Source organism: Caretta caretta, chromosome 24 (assembly GCF_965140235.1).
Source record: "Caretta caretta isolate rCarCar2 chromosome 24, rCarCar1.hap1, whole genome shotgun sequence".
Lineage (NCBI taxonomy): Eukaryota > Metazoa > Chordata > Testudines > Cheloniidae > Caretta > Caretta caretta.
In genome coordinates this window covers 2294308-2313194 of record NC_134229.1, presented here as the reverse complement: position 1 = coordinate 2313194, position 18887 = coordinate 2294308, and the positions used below count along the sequence as shown (strand labels likewise).

The 18887-nt window shown below is 46.6% G+C and overlaps 2 long non-coding RNA genes across 2 annotated transcripts; both read left to right on the top strand.

Moving 5' to 3' along the window:
• Positions 1 to 4927: 4927 nt before the first annotated feature.
• On the top strand, positions 4928 to 7035 carry LOC142069984 (uncharacterized). The gene is made up of 2 exons (XR_012665943.1): positions 4928 to 5252; positions 6024 to 7035. It is a non-coding gene; the product is annotated as an uncharacterized LOC142069984 (long non-coding RNA).
• Positions 7036 to 15468: 8433 nt separating this feature from the next.
• On the top strand, positions 15469 to 17576 carry LOC125626005 (uncharacterized). The gene is made up of 2 exons (XR_007353681.2): positions 15469 to 15793; positions 16565 to 17576. It is a non-coding gene; the product is annotated as an uncharacterized LOC125626005 (long non-coding RNA).
• The last annotated feature ends 1311 nt before the right edge of the window (positions 17577 to 18887 follow it).

Genomic DNA, 18887 nt, shown 5'->3' with positions numbered 1-18887 from the left:
GTATCTCTGGCGACACTGGCAAGGGTAAGGGGAGCAGCAGCCATAACACCACCTGTGTTGCCTGCGGTAACACCATGGCTTCCAGCCCCTGCCACAGCAAGGGTTGCAGCAGCCAGGATGACGGATCTGTTGGGGGTGGAAATACATCTTCCTGCTTTGGAGGTAAACCTGAAACGCACAGCAGGGAAAAGAGTCAACAGAACACGCGGTGGCCAGTGGAACGAAGGGATCAGTGCTCAGTTACTGTTCCACCTGCAGCCATGGAGAGAAAGAGAGAGACTGAGCAGGGACATTGTTACCTAGCCCCTCAATTCCTGGCTATATTTTGCCCCCTGTTTCCTCCTCTTTTTTAGTCCTTTTACTCCATGTTAGACACCCTCCTAACCAGCCACTTTGAACCCTTCTCAATCCCTTGGTTTTAAAAACACTGACTGGAGTAAGTAAACATGCGATATGATGTATGGCTATCATGCATGGAAGGGATTTTTATTGCTTTTACAAAATGTCTCTACAAACGTCGGCAGAACCTAAGCTAAACTTCCTAAGGTTACTTTCCTTGTGAGGATTTCCGCTCAGGGTGCAAACCACGTCTCTGCACAACCACAGGGTAGCACTTTGGCTTCTAGAGCTTGTGAGTCAGCTATTTCTGCTAACGAATGAATGGAAAATACTCTGTACCCAATACCAAATGCTAAGGGCCTGATCCTGAGCAGGGTTAAATCAGCTTCGTTACACTAACTTCATTGGAGACATGCTGACTTACACCAACCTAAGATCTGCCTCTAAAATTGCTCCTTGCACACATCAGAAGAGAGGAATTGTCAGACTTGGTCAGACCGGTGGTCTGTTTAATCCAGGCTCCTGTCTCAAAGAGTGTTGAGAATTAGCTGCTTCCGAATAAACTTGACAAACACGGAAATGATCCTTTATGGCACGGGTGGCCAACCTGAACCTGAGAAGGAGCCAGAATTTACCAATGAACTTTGCCAAAGAGCCACAGTCATACATCAGCAGCCCCCACATCCACTACCCCTCTCCAGCCTCCAGCGCCTCCAGCCCACCGGCAGCTCCGCCAATCAGCGCCTCCCCCTTCCTCCCCATGCCTCCCGCCTACCACAATCAGCTGTTTCGCAGTGTGCAGGAGGCTCTGGTGGGGAGGGGGGAGGAGCGAGGGCATGGCAAGCTCGGGGGAAGGGGCAGGAGCCTTGGGGGTAGGGATGGAGTGGTGGCAGGACCTGGGGCAGAGCAAGGGGTTGAGCAGTGAGCACCCCACAGCGTATTGGAAAGTTAGCTTCTGGAGCTCCAGCCTTGGAGTCAGCGCCGATGCAAGGAGCCACATATTAACCTCTGAAGAGCCGCATGGGGCTCCGGAGACACAGGTTGGCCACCCCTGCTTTATGCTAGAGTAGTTTCTTCCCCAAAACCCTCACTTAAAGCTGGGCTATGAGGTTATTCCACGCCACTGGGGAGGTTCCAGTTCCCTATTTTCAATTCAGAGTAATAGGAACTGGGGATCAGACAAATGTCTGCTCTGCAGTTCTCACCCTCACCTTCCCAAACATCAATTCACCAATGCCAGCAACTTAAGAACCTCAACAACAAAATTAGGGAACTCCTTAGCATTGCTAAGAATCAGAATCAATGTACCTAATTCAGTCCTAAATGACAGCGATCACTAACATGACACGTCAATTGTATCGAGAGATTGATTCAACTCAGACTTACCCAGTCGCCAAGGAGAGTAAGTCGAGAGAAGTGGTTAGAAAAACCTGGGCTCACAAGAGCTTTTATACTGTCTAACAGACCTCCGGGAGGATCTGAGACACCCTTTGTGTATGAGATCCTGCTTAGTTACCAAACAAATTTTGTTGCGCACATCAGTCTTTCCACTGATATAATGGTTTTCCTTATCAATATTAATCTATTGCCAATCTCATATGGAACAACAACCATATGATACACCCTGCAGAAGTCTTTGATATGAAAATTTTCATGGGAGATCTACATTCCTGTTATTTTCTTGACTTCACTGGAGTTACAACGGGAATGAATCTGAAGGAAATTGAGCTAGATCAGTGCAACTGGTATAGGAATCCAGTCCAGTCCTTTAAATACAGGCGGGTATTGGTTAGGGACATTGTGGCATATACCACTGCAGTTCTTTAGAATCAGGGAGCCTTCACCTCTGGCAGAGGGGCAATACAAGGCCTATGAACAACTTTCACTTTCAAAATAGGTCTTCTCAGACATAAGTTTGCATAGACTTTTGTTCTGCCTTGGGGTGAGTTTCACCTTATCGGGATAAGAAAATCATCTCTCAATAGACCTCCCCTTATCAGGGTGATCATCAAAGCAGAACTATACATTTCTGCTTATTGAATTGCTGCTCACTGTTTGTGTTGAATGCTGGTGGTACAGTGTTTTCTAAGGGCTTGGAGTTGCAACCTCAGCACTCACATCTTCATCCATGAGCACCTACGAGAACTGAGGTCTCCTGAGAAAATGCAGATGATGTAGCCCACGAGAAACACAAAAGAGAGGGAGAAAAGGCAGGAGACTGATATGGGATGATATTACACCAATTCAGGCTCTGACCAGCCAAAGGACATGCTTCCAGATCCCTCTCTTGCAGAAAGTGTTCCAGCAATAATACTTACTCAGTTATAGACATCCCAAACAGCGCTTCGGATTGCAGGGGTCATGAAAGTCACAGTCGGACAAATTTACACCAGCTGAGGATCTGATGCATAACCTTTAAAATGCAATTTTATACAAAAGAGAAATATATCACTGCTATTCAAGGAAAATCAAATAGCTACAAATTCTGAGGCTAGAAATCATGACCTGATTAAGGTGTAAACAGGAGAGAGATAGAAATATATGTTTTAAAGAAAATCTATTACTCAAAAGATGGGCATCTTCCAAGAATAACAAATTATTATAATCATGCAACACTTTGCATATATAAAACTTTAATGAGTGTTTGTGAAGTGCTTTTAGAGCCTGAGTTTTGAGCAAGCCTCAGAACATACTGTGGGAGTGTTGTTATCCTCATTTGATATGCAGATAAACAGGGGGAAATTGAGTTGGAGATCACAAAATAAGTCAGCTGAAGAGAAAGAAGTAAAACCCAAATGTCCTGACAATTCGTGCCACATGTTACTCTCTGGGTTGAGCACTATTAGCCTGCATTGCAAGACAACGTTAGTAAAGTGTCTTCTTAATAACATTTCGTGATTTGGGCTTCTTAACATGCAATTTACATGACTGTCATTGTTAGAGAGACTCAGTCATTTCCTTGTTATGTTTGGCAAGCGTCTAGATGATTCTTTTTCTGACCAAAGCAAAAACAAAGCTCACCTATATACTGTATTGTTCCACTTTAACTTGGCCTTCCTAATCCATGGCGACAATAATTCACCAAAGGAATGGTAAGTATGTCAATTACATAGTTGATCATAGTATGTCAATTACATATTTGGTGGTGTAGGATCAAAAACTTCTTTTTAGAACTCAAATATCAAAGTTTGTGAGGAGACACGTACGGTCACTGCTGTGCAGAGGAACCAGGAGATGATTCCTTTAGAAACTTGTCAAAACAAAACAAACAAAAGAACCCATGAATGAGTCTCTCTATGAATTACTCTCTTGTTAGTGATTTGTCTAGAATCCAACAAAGTGAAGGGTCTGACAGGGTTCAGGATCAATGGGAAGTATGTGGCACATGTTAAGACTAATGTGTCTACTTCAGTCTCTGCAGCTTACTTCCTGTAAAACCTTATTCTCAATGTGCCTTTGTTTATCCACGTATAAAACAGGGATGATATCACTCATTATGGATGTTCCACTTCCTTGGCACTCTGGATATCAAACCTCTTCGCAAACACTCATTAAGGCTGTTGATGTCTAAAATATTGTATTATGATACTAATAATAGTTTGTAGCAGGAAAACACCCTTGTATTGAGTAACAGAGTCACTTTACAAGGAATTAATATTCTAGATCATTCCTGTCAGTCCACTATTCAGATTGTGATTTTCCCTTCAGAATTTGAAGCTTTGCATTTCCTTTCATTATACAAATTCCTCAGAGCAGGAGACTGACCAGCAAAGATCAGCATAGCCCCATAATCTTCGAAGGTGTTCAGAGCCTTTGAATCACAACAAGGCTTCTCACCCTTGCCTGGTTACAGGAAACATCCCATAGAGACTCTGGTACGCTCGAAAAATCATTCTCGTCATAGTAGACAAGCATGCTGCAAGCTCAAGGTCTTGCAACATGCCCTAAGGCTGATGAGATTTTCAATTAATCTAGTCTAAGCCCATAGCCTTAGCCAAGAAAGACACATCTCCATCTTTCCTGTCTTTTCCCTGAGGCTTTATCTGCTGCTTTTTCATGCAAGACAAGAATTGTGTTGGCTGTTCTTGGATGGAGATTGTGTTACGGATGCCAGAAACGTAAAAGGTTTATCTCAAAGGCTTTATCAAACATAACTTGTTTTCACCCACCTCCAACCCTCACCTCAAACCAAGAGCAGCCCTGCAAGAGGAAGCACAGTGAGCTTCTGCCATGGGGATCACCCTGATCCCACCGCACTGGTGCCACAACTGAAGTTCGATTATGAACTGAATTTCTAATCAACATAAAGCGAAACCCATCCCTAAGCGGAGAGTCAGCACAAACGCCTGTGCAAATCTCAGGTCCCTGTTAAGATCTCTTTTGAAAGCATGTGTGACTAAAGTGGTTCAGAGGCCTTACACTGTCCTTCTGACCTACGGAAATTTCAAGCCATACAGCCTAAATGCTCTGTTCCTCCTAGGAAATTCCATCAGGAAGACTGTCCTGGGCCCCCACTACATACCAACACATATCAGTGTAGCTTTTATCAGACCAAACTGGAATCCTCTGCATGATAACAGATTGTGCAACAGATACCGTTCTTAATAGCCGGGTCATTCCTGCAGTGACTCTGATGGGTTCACCAGATTGATATCAGGAACAAATTGGTTCCATAAAACTTTCAAGATGCATGCAATCCACGTGAGGTACATAACTCAATAATCCTGAAGACTGAAGAAACCAATTATAAATATTGAAGGAGTGACGTCTGCAGCAAAATATTTTTTCTAATTAAGACCTCAAGCAAAAAGGGTGTCTCAGATTCTCCAGGCCATCTAAGAACCAGTATAAAAGAGCTCGCGACTCAGGGTTCTTTAACCGCTTCTCTTGACGTCTCCTCCTCAGTGAGCTGGGTAAGTGCGATTTAACTGAACCTCTCCATAGCTATCCAGATGTCGCGTTAGTGATCATTTAAACTGTGGGCTTAATCTTGCACATAGACTCCGATTATTGTCTATGTTTGCGGTGTTTCACTAAAAAATGTGATTATTAAGTTGCAGGCATTGGTGGATTCATGGTATACAAGTGAAGGTGGCAATTTTTTGCGGAGGTACATAGGCATTTGGGACACAAATTCTGTTTATTTTCACTAAGAAATAGGCATTCAAATCCCTTAGGCAGCTTTGAAAAAGCTCATAAACCACTTTTAACTTCGTGGTGTTAGAAACAACCCCCACCTTGAGTTAATTACTCAGTAGACCAAGTCTGTGTTCTTCCAATGTATTCTGCAGCAGGTCGTACTCAACAGCAGCTCAGGCAGATTGCTACATTAGATGGATCTCTGCTCTGAACCAGTACGGCAATTTCTCTGTTCTTATGTGCTCTGCTAGCAACGATAGGTGCAGATCCCCAGCTGGTGTAAGTTAGCTTAGCACCATTCATCTCCATTGAACAGTGGCGATTTCCGCTGGCTCGGGCTCTGGTCCTTAACGTTTTGTACTGACGAAGAATATTTTCCATACATACATGGTCAAGTATTGCTGACTCACAAGCTTTAGAAGCCAAAGTACCACGCGCTCTCTCTTTCCATGTGGCCCCCATTTCAATGGGAACTGAGCTTTGACCCGTTTATTCCACTGGCTCTAAGGCATTATGGTGACTCTTTTCCTTTCTGTGTGTTTCAGGTTTACTTCCAACGCATGGAGATGTTGTTCCACCACCAAAAAAAGATTTGCAAACCTTGGTGCTGTAAACCGCACCAAAAGATTTGTAAACCTTGGTTCTGTAAACCGTGGGGTTATGGGGACTCAAGCGGTTACGGAGGCGATTATGGACACTGGCCGCCATGCTCCTGGAAAAAGCCATTCAAGTGCTGCTACCCCTGCCCCTACCCCTACCCCTGCTGCTACCCCCACCCCTATCCCTGCGGCCCCACAAACCTGTATCCATGTTTCGCTGAGGAGGAATAGCCATGGAACAAGGAACAACCAACAAACGAAAAGCAAGATACCGATTCACGGCTGAGCTCATGGACAATGGCTTTGGGAAATGCTGAGTGCCCACAACTCCCAAGGGAGCTGTGAGTTCTCAGCACTGCAGGAAACCTGCACCAGATTTCTGTTTGCCAGGGGACACTTTAGCACAGTTTCCTCTAATACCGCCATACTCTCTCCTTTACTCTAGCTATCTGACGGCCCGAATCTCAGCTCCATCATGGCCCCTTTCGGCCTCTCTGACAGTGTCAATGCAGCAGGGGCCTGTGAGTTCATACAAATGATATTTACACTCACTCGAAGGCTCTTTACAAACCAACATCCTGGGACGTAAGTGTCAATGAGAATTAGGGCCTATGTTTTCTAGCCTTTCCATAAATATGTACCATTTGTTTCCAGTCTCAACACTGCTACAGAAGATGTATAACAGAGAAAGAACTTAGTCCTCTCCTGATATTGTGCTTTGTCTAATTAGACTGGGGCTGGGATAACACAATTAACTGAAAATGGCTGCAAACAGGATTTGATTGTCAAACTCTACAGCGGCACCAAAGAAAGAAGAACATCTGATGGGAAATGCATCATCTGGGAGCAGTTCATTTGTTGTAATCCTGGAAAACCTAGCAATGTATTTTCTACTCTGCATTCTGTCTGTTCCTATGTAATCCTATCATATTAGCATTAAAGGGATTCTGAAACATGATAGCAATCCTCTGGTTTCCTTTCTCCTGCATTCCTCATTTACCAGTCTCCGTGAGTTAGGTGCATAAATACTTTGTGACTCAGGCCCTGTTGGTAACAATTTAGTCCAGCGCAGGGAGCCAGTGCCTGTGCACTACCATTCGAGCCTATGGTTCCCCTTTTAGTGCCAACTAACACCAGTCAGGTGTTCGGTATCCCGTCTCATCGGGAACAGCTCAACCTTGTCAGTCACAGTTTAATGCCTGACAAAGGGAGCCTGGTGTGATCCAGATGGGCAATGCCAGAGCTTAACCGGTTCCTCCCATTCCCTCCCATGCCCTGAGCTTAGCGAGCAACCTGGTGTCCTCCCCACAAGGTACTCTCACCTCTCATCATTTTTAATTCCCTGGGCTTCAGATTCAAGCGTAAGAAATCAGAAACCTTAAAGGGGTGTGGCCTTGGTTTTAACAATGCACATGGAGCTTTTTCAGTTGTGCATCTCACACCAGTTTGGAAAAGAAAAACAGTCGTTGATAAACATTCAGATTAGGGAAACCTAAATCACCCCATTTTCTTTATACACCCTGGGCTGCTGTTTTGAAGCAGGAGATGTTTTTTTTATTGGACACTCATGTGTGAGCGTGTGCTGTGACATACCAGTGATCGACATCCAATTCCCCAGAAAGGCTCAGAGCTTGGATAAAATCAGCCGTGTCACAAAATGTGAGCGAGGCGAGCAAGTTCATAGTTCTAGCCTGATCTAATACTGTGCATTTAACTTCCATAAAGGGTGTGGGGAAGAATACATGAACACATTTTCATTTAGATGTTCTTTGATTCATTATTCCTCAGACGTCCTCTGCGACACACCTATCTGCTTTTGTTCACATTCCACAGCTGGAGAAACTGAGGCACAGAGGCATCCAGGGATTTCCTCACAGATGTGGGAAGTGATTTGCTCGAGTTCACACAGTGAGGCCCTGGCAAAACTGGGATTAAAACTCACAATTTCCAGACTCCCAGCCTTTCTGACTCTGTTACCCCGCCATGGAAACCCCCTCATGTCTTGCTGGTGTGATGACTTACAGCTCTCCGGCCATGCATTTCCTTTATAGAAAATATACCTTTGCCCTCTAATATGGGACCCGTCACATGGAAACATTCTTTGAAAAACGGAAACATGAGACTTTCCATTTTGATCCTGTCAATGACTCATCTAAGCCAGTGTCATGCCTCTGCCAGTGACCAGCAACAGCTGCTTCAGAGGAAGGCTCAAGAAACTCTGCAGAAGGCAGTTGTGGGATAACCTGCCCATAGGAGAAGTTTCTGACTCATTTCTATTAATTACTCAGACCTAATCTCCATTATTGGCTAATGCCCTGAGGCAGGAAAGTTTATATCCCTGCCAAACAAAGTGAAATAAGTCCGTCTCAGTCTACCGCTGCTCAAGGGTATGGCACACACCATTGTGCTTGGATTGCCCAGGAAACGCACTAGCTTCTCACTCTCCTTCGAGATACAAGGGTGACTAGCACATTTACAGCCTGGCCTCCTGAGGAATAAAGCCTTGCACAATCTACCAATGGCAATTTCATCTTCAGATCACAGCACTCATGGAGAACTAATGTCCTGATAGCTCTGACACCACTGTTCTTACCTCCTGCAACAGAGTCCACTCCTCTCTAGCCTCCCCTCATGGCCAGGCACGGCCTCACCTCTTTCCCGCTGGGGAAAGCCCCTGCTAATGCTCACTCCAGTGCTGTGGTGGTTTCTCTGTAGGGTGACCAGACAGCAAGTGTGAAAAATCGGGACGGGGGTGGAGGGTAATAGGAGCCTATATAAGAAAAAAACCCAAAAATCGGGACTGTCGCTATAAAAACAGGACATCCGGTCACCCTATTTCTCTGCCTTACGAGCTGGAGGGACCAGAGAGGCCCGCTTCAGAGACCGGGTAGGATGTAGCCCAGGGGCAGAACTGCACCGTGTGGTGGGTGTATTTGGTCAGCGTGGCATGGATGGCCCCCCGCTGACCCAGCAACGGGACCTTCGCCTCCCACCACTGTCAGGGCCCTGGGCTGGAACGCAGTGGAGTTGGGTGGGCCTGCGTTCCCCTCCCCCGGCCAACCTACCTTGGGTAGCAGAATCGCATGCTACAAACCCGAACTGACGCTCCCCGGCCTGAGGGGCGCGCTACGGACTCGTGCCGACGCTCCCGGCCTGAGGGGCACGCTGCAGACTCGCGCCAACGCTCCCCAGCCTGAGGGGCACGCTACAGACTCGCGCCGACGCTCCCCGGCCTGAGGGGCACGCTACGGACTCGCGCCGGCGCTCCCCAGCCTGAGGGGCGCGCTACGGACTCGTGCCAACGCTCCCCGGCCTGAGGGGCGCGCTACGGACTCGCACCAACGCTCCCCGGCCTGAGGGGCGCGCTACGGACTCGCGCCGATGCTCCCCGGCCTGAGGGGCATGCTACAGACTCGCACCAACGCTCCCCGGCCTGAGGGGCGCGCTACGGACTCGCGCCGACGCTCCCCGGCCTGAGGGGCGCGCTACGGACTCGCACCAACGCTCCCCGGCCTGAGGGGCGCGCTACGGACTCGCACCAACGCTCCCCGGCCTGAGGGGCGCGCTACGGACTCGCACCAACGCTCCCCGGCCTGAGGGGCGCGCTACGGACTCGCGCCGATGCTCCCCGGCCTGAGGGGCATGCTACAGACTCGCACCAACGCTCCCCGGCCTGAGGGGCGCGCTACGGACTCGCGCCGACGCTCCCCGGCCTGAGGGGCGCGCTACGGACTCGCACCAACGCTCCCCGGCCTGAGGGGCGCGCTACGGACTCGCACCAACGCTCCCCGGCCTGAGGGGCGCGCTACGGACTCGCGCCGATGCTCCCCGGCCTGAGGGGCATGCTACAGACTCGCACCGACGCTCCCCGGCCTGAGGGGCGCGCTACGGACTCGTGCCGACGCTCCCCGGCCTGAGGGGCGCGCTACGGACTCGTGCCGACGCTCCCCGGCCTGAGGGGCGCGCTGCGGACTCGTGCCTGCACACTTTCTCCGCTAATTCCCCAGCGCCCGAAAGGTGTGATTGAGGCCTGCCCATGGGACCATAGCTCTCCATCGCCCCTTTGGGGCTTGGTGGACCGATTGAAACCTGTCACAGACCCCTTCAGGCCGCTCTGAAGGAGCCTTCCAGTGAGTGTAGATGTTATGCGTCCCATCCCAGAGCTGCCTAAAGGAGCCTTTGTGGAACTGAGATTCAGGCCTACAGATCGTTAAGAAGAAGCCAAGAGGAAGGGAGGCATTCGAGGAAACAGTCGCAAAGTGCAACCTGGGAAATGCAGCTACAGGGCAGAGAGCCTGAGGTGCTGAGCACCCACAGCTCCCAGGGGAGTCGGGGGTGCTCAGCAGTTCTGAAAGCCATTGCCCATAAGCTCAGCCGTGAGTCCAGATCTTGCTTTGCGTTGCCTGCTCGCCTCTGGTTCCGTGGCTGTTCCTCCTCAGCAAAACAAGTGTGTCCATACTGGTATCTCTGGCGACACTGGCAAGGGTAAGGGGAGCAGCAGCCATAACACCACCTGTGTTGCCTGCGGTAACACCATGGCTTCCAGCCCCTGCCACAGCAAGGGTTGCAGCAGCCAGGATGACGGATCTGTTGGGGGTGGAAATACATCTTCCTGCTTTGGAGGTAAACCTGAAACGCACAGCAGGGAAAAGAGTCAACAGAACACGCGGTGGCCAGTGGAACGAAGGGATCAGTGCTCAGTTACTGTTCCACCTGCAGCCATGGAGAGAAAGAGAGAGACTGAGCAGGGACATTGTTACCTAGCCCCTCAATTCCTGGCTATATTTTGCCCCCTGTTTCCTCCTCTTTTTTAGTCCTTTTACTCCATGTTAGACACCCTCCTAACCAGCCACTTTGAACCCTTCTCAATCCCTTGGTTTTAAAAACACTGACTGGAGTAAGTAAACATGCGATATGATGTATGGCTATCATGCATGGAAGGGATTTTTATTGCTTTTACAAAATGTCTCTACAAACGTCGGCAGAACCTAAGCTAAACTTCCTAAGGTTACTTTCCTTGTGAGGATTTCCGCTCAGGGTGCAAACCACGTCTCTGCACAACCACAGGGTAGCACTTTGGCTTCTAGAGCTTGTGAGTCAGCTATTTCTGCTAACGAATGAATGGAAAATACTCTGTACCCAATACCAAATGCTAAGGGCCTGATCCTGAGCAGGGTTAAATCAGCTTCGTTACACTAACTTCATTGGAGACATGCTGACTTACACCAACCTAAGATCTGCCTCTAAAATTGCTCCTTGCACACATCAGAAGAGAGGAATTGTCAGACTTGGTCAGACCGGTGGTCTGTTTAATCCAGGCTCCTGTCTCAAAGAGTGTTGAGAATTAGCTGCTTCCGAATAAACTTGACAAACACGGAAATGATCCTTTATGGCACGGGTGGCCAACCTGAACCTGAGAAGGAGCCAGAATTTACCAATGAACTTTGCCAAAGAGCCACAGTCATACATCAGCAGCCCCCACATCCACTACCCCTCTCCAGCCTCCAGCGCCTCCAGCCCACCGGCAGCTCCGCCAATCAGCGCCTCCCCCTTCCTCCCCATGCCTCCCGCCTACCACAATCAGCTGTTTCGCAGTGTGCAGGAGGCTCTGGTGGGGAGGGGGGAGGAGCGAGGGCATGGCAAGCTCGGGGGAAGGGGCAGGAGCCTTGGGGGTAGGGATGGAGTGGTGGCAGGACCTGGGGCAGAGCAAGGGGTTGAGCAGTGAGCACCCCACAGCGTATTGGAAAGTTAGATTCTGGAGCTCCAGCCTTGGAGTCAGCGCTGATGCAAGGAGCCACATATTAACCTCTGAAGAGCCACATGGTGCTCCGGAGACACAGGTTGGCCACCCCTGCTTTATGCTAGAGTAGTTTCTTCCCCAAAACCCTCACTTAAAGCTGGGCTATGAGGTTATTCCACGCCACTGGGGAGGTTCCAGTTCCCTATTTTCAATTCAGAGTAATAGGAACTGGGGATCAGACAAATGTCTGCTCTGCAGTTCTCACCCTCACCTTCCCAAGCATCAATTCACCAATGCCGGCAACTTAAGAACCTCAACAACAAAATTAGGGGAAAACTCCTTAGCATTGCTAAGAATCAGAATCAATGTACAACATTCAGTCCTAAATGACAGCGATCACTAACATGACACGTCAATTGTATCGAGAGATTGATTCAACTCAGACTTACCCAGTCGCCAAGGAGAGTAAGTCGAGAGAAGTGGTTAGAAAAACCTGGGCTCACAGGAGCTTTTATACTGTCTAACAGACCTCCGGGAGGATCTGAGACACCCTTTGTGTATGAGATCCTGCTTAGTTACCAAACAAATTTTGTTGCGCACATCAGTCTTTCCACTGATATAATGGTTTTCCTTATCAATATTAATCTATTGCCAATCTCATGTGGAACAACAACCATATGATACACCCTGCAGAAGTCTTTGATATGAAAATGTTCATGGGAGATCTACATTCCTGTTATTTTCTTGACTTCACTGGAGTTACAACGGGAATGAATCTGAAGGAAATTGAGCTAGATCAGTGCAACTGGTATAGGAATCCAGTCCAGTCCTTTAAATACATGCGGGTATTGGTTAGGGACATTGTGGCATATACCACTGCAGTTCTTTAGAATCAGGGAGCCTTCACCCCTGGCAGAGGGGCAATACAAGGCCTATGAACAACTTTCACTTTCAAAATAGGTCTTCTCAGACATAAGTTTGCATAGACTTTTGTTCTGCCTTGGGGTGAGTTTCACCTTATCGGGATAAGAAAATCATCTCTCAATAGACCTCCCCTTATCAGGGTGATCATCAAAACAGAACTATACATTTCTGCTTATTGAATTGCTGCTCACTGTTTGTGTTGAATGCTGGTGGTACAGTGTTTTCTAAGGGCTTGGAGTTGCAACCTCAGCACTCACATCTTCATCCATGAGCACCTACGAGAACTGAGGTCTCCTGAGAAAATGCAGATGATGTAGCCCACGAGAAACACAAAAGAGAGGGAGAAAAGGCAGGAGACTGATATGGGATGATATTACACCAATTCAGGCTCTGACCAGCCAAAGGACATGCTTCCAGATCCCTCTCTTGCAGAAAGTGTTCCAGCAATAATACTTACTCAGTTATAGACATCCCAAACAGCGCTTCGGATTGCAGGGGTCATGAAAGTCACAGTCGGACAAATTTACACCAGCTGAGGATCTGATGCATAACCTTTAAAATGCAATTTTATACAAAAGAGAAATATATCACTGCTATTCAAGGAAAATCAAATAGCTACAAATTCTGAGGCTAGAAATCATGACCTGATTAAGGTGTAAACAGGAGAGAGATAGAAATATATGTTTTAAAGAAAATCTATTACTCAAAAGATGGGCATCTTCCAAGAATAACAAATTATTATAATCATGCAACACTTTGCATATATAAAACTTTAATGAGTGTTTGTGAAGTGCTTTTAGAGCCTGAGTTTTGAGCAAGCCTCAGAACATACTGTGGGAGTGTTGTTATCCTCATTTGATATGCAGATAAACAGGGGGAAATTGAGTTGGAGATCACAAAATAAGTCAGCTGAAGAGAAAGAAGTAAAACCCAAATGTCCTGACAATTCGTGCCACATGTTACTCTCTGGGTTGAGCACTATTAGCCTGCATTGCAAGACAACGTTAGTAAAGTGTCTTCTTAATAACATTTCGTGATTTGGGCTTCTTAACATGCAATTTACATGACTGTCATTGTTAGAGAGACTCAGTCATTTCCTTGTTATGTTTGGCAAGCGTCTAGATGATTCTTTTTCTGACCAAAGCAAAAACAAAGCTCACCTATATACTGTATTGTTCCACTTTAACTTGGCCTTCCTAATCCATGGCGACAATAATTCACCAAAGGAATGGTAAGTATGTCAATTACATAGTTGATCATAGTATGTCAATTACATATTTGGTGGTGTAGGATCAAAAACTTCTTTTTAGAACTCAAATATCAAAGTTTGTGAGGAGACACGTACGGTCACTGCTGTGCAGAGGAACCAGGAGATGATTCCTTTAGAAACTTGTCAAAACAAAACAAACAAAAGAACCCATGAATGAGTCTCTCTATGAATTACTCTCTTGTTAGTGATTTGTCTAGAATCCAACAAAGTGAAGGGTCTGACAGGGTTCAGGATCAATGGGAAGTATGTGGCACATGTTAAGACTAATGTGTCTACTTCAGTCTCTGCAGCTTACTTCCTGTAAAACCTTATTCTCAATGTGCCTTTGTTTATCCACGTATAAAACAGGGATGATATCACTCATTATGGATGTTCCACTTCCTTGGCACTCTGGATATCAAACCTCTTCGCAAACACTCATTAAGGCTGTTGATGTCTAAAATATTGTATTATGATACTAATAATAGTTTGTAGCAGGAAAACACCCTTGTATTGAGTAACAGAGTCACTTTACAAGGAATTAATATTCTAGATCATTCCTGTCAGTCCACTATTCAGATTGTGATTTTCCCTTCAGAATTTGAAGCTTTGCATTTCCTTTCATTATACAAATTCCTCAGAGCAGGAGACTGACCAGCAAAGATCAGCATAGCCCCATAATCTTCGAAGGTGTTCAGAGCCTTTGAATCACAACAAGGCTTCTCACCCTTGCCTGGTTACAGGAAACATCCCATAGAGACTCTGGTACACTCGAAAAATCATTCTCGTCATAGTAGACAAGCATGCTGCAAGCTCAAGGTCTTGCAACATGCCCTAAGGCTGATGAGATTTTCAATTAATCTAGTCTAAGCCCATAGCCTTAGCCAAGAAAGACACATCTCCATCTTTCCTGTCTTTTCCCTGAGGCTTTATCTGCTGCTTTTTCATGCAAGACAAGAATTGTGTTGGCTGTTCTTGGATGGAGATTGTGTTACGGATGCCAGAAACGTAAAAGGTTTATCTCAAAGGCTTTATCAAACATAACTTGTTTTCACCCACCTCCAACCCTCACCTCAAACCAAGAGCAGCCCTGCAAGAGGAAGCACAGTGAGCTTCTGCCATGGGGATCACCCTGATCCCACCGCACTGGTGCCACAACTGAAGTTCGATTATGAACTGAATTTCTAATCAACATAAAGCGAAACCCATCCCTAAGCGGAGAGTCAGCACAAACGCCTGTGCAAATCTCAGGTCCCTGTTAAGATCTCTTTTGAAAGCATGTGTGACTAAAGTGGTTCAGAGGCCTTACACTGTCCTTCTGACCTACGGAAATTTCAAGCCATACAGCCTAAATGCTCTGTTCCTCCTAGGAAATTCCATCAGGAAGACTGTCCTGGGCCCCCACTACATACCAACACATATCAGTGTAGCTTTTATCAGACCAAACTGGAATCCTCTGCATGATAACAGATTGTGCAACAGATACCGTTCTTAATAGCCGGGTCATTCCTGCAGTGACTCTGATGGGTTCACCAGATTGATATCAGGAACAAATTGGTTCCATAAAACTTTCAAGATGCATGCAATCCACGTGAGGTACATAACTCAATAATCCTGAAGACTGAAGAAACCAATTATAAATATTGAAGGAGTGACGTCTGCAGCAAAATATTTTTTCTAATTAAGACCTCAAGCAAAAAGGGTGTCTCAGATTCTCCAGGCCATCTAAGAACCAGTATAAAAGAGCTCGCGACTCAGGGTTCTTTAACCGCTTCTCTTGACGTCTCCTCCTCAGTGAGCTGGGTAAGTGCGATTTAACTGAACCTCTCCATAGCTATCCAGATGTCGCGTTAGTGATCATTTAAACTGTGGGCTTAATCTTGCACATAGACTCCGATTATTGTCTATGTTTGCGGTGTTTCACTAAAAAATGTGATTATTAAGTTGCAGGCATTGGTGGATTCATGGTATACAAGTGAAGGTGGCAATTTTTTGCGGAGGTACATAGGCATTTGGGACACAAATTCTGTTTATTTTCACTAAGAAATAGGCATTCAAATCCCTTAGGCAGCTTTGAAAAAGCTCATAAACCACTTTTAACTTCGTGGTGTTAGAAACAACCCCCACCTTGAGTTAATTACTCAGTAGACCAAGTCTGTGTTCTTCCAATGTATTCTGCAGCAGGTCGTACTCAACAGCAGCTCAGGCAGATTGCTACATTAGATGGATCTCTGCTCTGAACCAGTACGGCAATTTCTCTGTTCTTATGTGCTCTGCTAGCAACGATAGGTGCAGATCCCCAGCTGGTGTAAGTTAGCTTAGCACCATTCATCTCCATTGAACAGTGGCGATTTCCGCTGGCTCGGGCTCTGGTCCTTAACGTTTTGTACTGACGAAGAATATTTTCCATACATACATGGTCAAGTATTGCTGACTCACAAGCTTTAGAAGCCAAAGTACCACGCGCTCTCTCTTTCCACGTGGCCCCCATTTCAATGGGAACTGAGCTTTGACCCGTTTATTCCACTGGCTCTAAGGCATTATGGTGACTCTTTTCCTTTCTGTGTGTTTCAGGTTTACTTCCAACGCATGGAGATGTTGTTCCACCACCAAAAAAAGATTTGCAAACCTTGGTGCTGTAAACCGCACCAAAAGATTTGTAAACCTTGGTTCTGTAAACCGTGGGGTTATGGGGACTCAAGCGGTTACGGAGGCGATTATGGACACTGGCCGCCATGCTCCTGGAAAAAGCCATTCAAGTGCTGCTACCCCTGCCCCTACCCCTACCCCTGCTGCTACCCCCACCCCTATCCCTGCGGCCCCACAAACCTGTATCCATGTTTCGCTGAGGAGGAATAGCCATGGAACAAGGAACAACCAACAAACGAAAAGCAAGATACCGATTCACGGCTGAGCTCATGGACAATGGCTTTGGGAAATGCTGAGTGCCCACAACTCCCAAGGGAGCTGTGAGTTCTCAGCACTGCAGGAAACCTGCACCAGATTTCTGTTTGCCAGGGGACACTTTAGCACAGTTTCCTCTAATACCGCCATACTCTCTCCTTTACTCTAGCTATCTGACGGCCCGAATCTCAGCTCCATCATGGCCCCTTTCGGCCTCTCTGACAGTGTCAATGCAGCAGGGGCCTGTGAGTTCATACAAATGATATTTACACTCACTCGAAGGCTCTTTACAAACCAACATCCTGGGACGTAAGTGTCAATGAGAATTAGGGCCTATGTTTTCTAGCCTTTCCATAAATATGTACCATTTGTTTCCAGTCTCAACACTGCTACAGAAGATGTATAACAGAGAAAGAACTTAGTCCTCTCCTGATATTGTGCTTTGTCTAATTAGACTGGGGCTGGGATAACACAATTAACTGAAAATGGCTGCAAACAGGATTTGATTGTCAAACTCTACAGCGGCACCAAAGAAAGAAGAACATCTGATGGGAAATGCATCATCTGGGAGCAGTTCATTTGTTGTAATCCTGGAAAACCTAGCAATGTATTTTCTACTCTGCATTCTGTCTGTTCCTATGTAATCCTATCATATTAGCATTAAAGGGATTCTGAAACATGATAGCAATCCTCTGGTTTCCTTTCTCCTGCATTCCTCATTTACCAGTCTCCGTGAGTTAGGTGCATAAATACTTTGTGACTCAGGCCCTGTTGGTAACAATTTAGTCCAGCGCAGGGAGCCAGTGCCTGTGCACTACCATTCGAGCCTATGGTTCCCCTTTTAGTGCCAACTAACACCAGTCAGGTGTTCGGTATCCCGTCTCATCGGGAACAGCTCAACCTTGTCAGTCACAGTTTAATGCCTGACAAAGGGAGCCTGGTGTGATCCAGATGGGCAATGCCAGAGCTTAACCGGTTCCTCCCATTCCCTCCCATGCCCTGAGCTTAGCGAGCAACCTGGTGTCCTCCCCACAAGGTACTCTCACCTCTCATCATTTTTAATTCCCTGGGCTTCAGATTCAAGCGTAAGAAATCAGAAACCTTAAAGGGGTGTGGCCTTGGTTTTAACAATGCACATGGAGCTTTTTCAGTTGTGCATCTCACACCAGTTTGGAAAAGAAAAACAGTCGTTGATAAACATTCAGATTAGGGAAACCTAAATCACCCCATTTTCTTTATACACCCTGGGCTGCTGTTTTGAAGCAGGAGATGTTTTTTTTATTGGACACTCATGTGTGAGCGTGTGCTGTGACATACCAGTGATCGACATCCAATTCCCCAGAAAGGCTCAGAGCTTGGATAAAATCAGCCGTGTCACAAAATGTGAGCGAGGCGAGCAAGTTCATAGTTCTAGCCTGATCTAATACTGTGCATTTAACTTCCATAAAGGGTGTGGGGAAGAATACATGAACACATTTTCATTTAGATGTTCTTTGATTCATTATTCCTCAGACGTCCTCTGCGACACACCTATCTGCTTTTGTTCACATTCCACAGCTGGAGAAACTGAGGCACAGAGGCATCCAGGGATTTCCTCACAGATGTGGGAAGTGATTTGCTCGAGTTCACACAGTGAGGCCCTGGCAAAACTGGGATTAAAACTCACAATTTCCAGACTCCCAGCCTTTCTGACTCTGTTACCCCGCCATGGAAACCCCCTCATGTCTTGCTGGTGTGATGACTTACAGCTCTCCGGCCATGCATTTCCTTTATAGAAAATATACCTTTGCCCTCTAATATGGGACCCGTCACATGGAAACATTCTTTGAAAAACGGAAACATGAGACTTTCCATTTTGATCCTGTCAATGACTCATCTAAGCCAGTGTCATGCCTCTGCCAGTGACCAGCAACAGCTGCTTCAGAGGAAGGCTCAAGAAACTCTGCAGAAGGCAGTTGTGGGATAACCTGCCCATAGGAGAAGTTTCTGACTC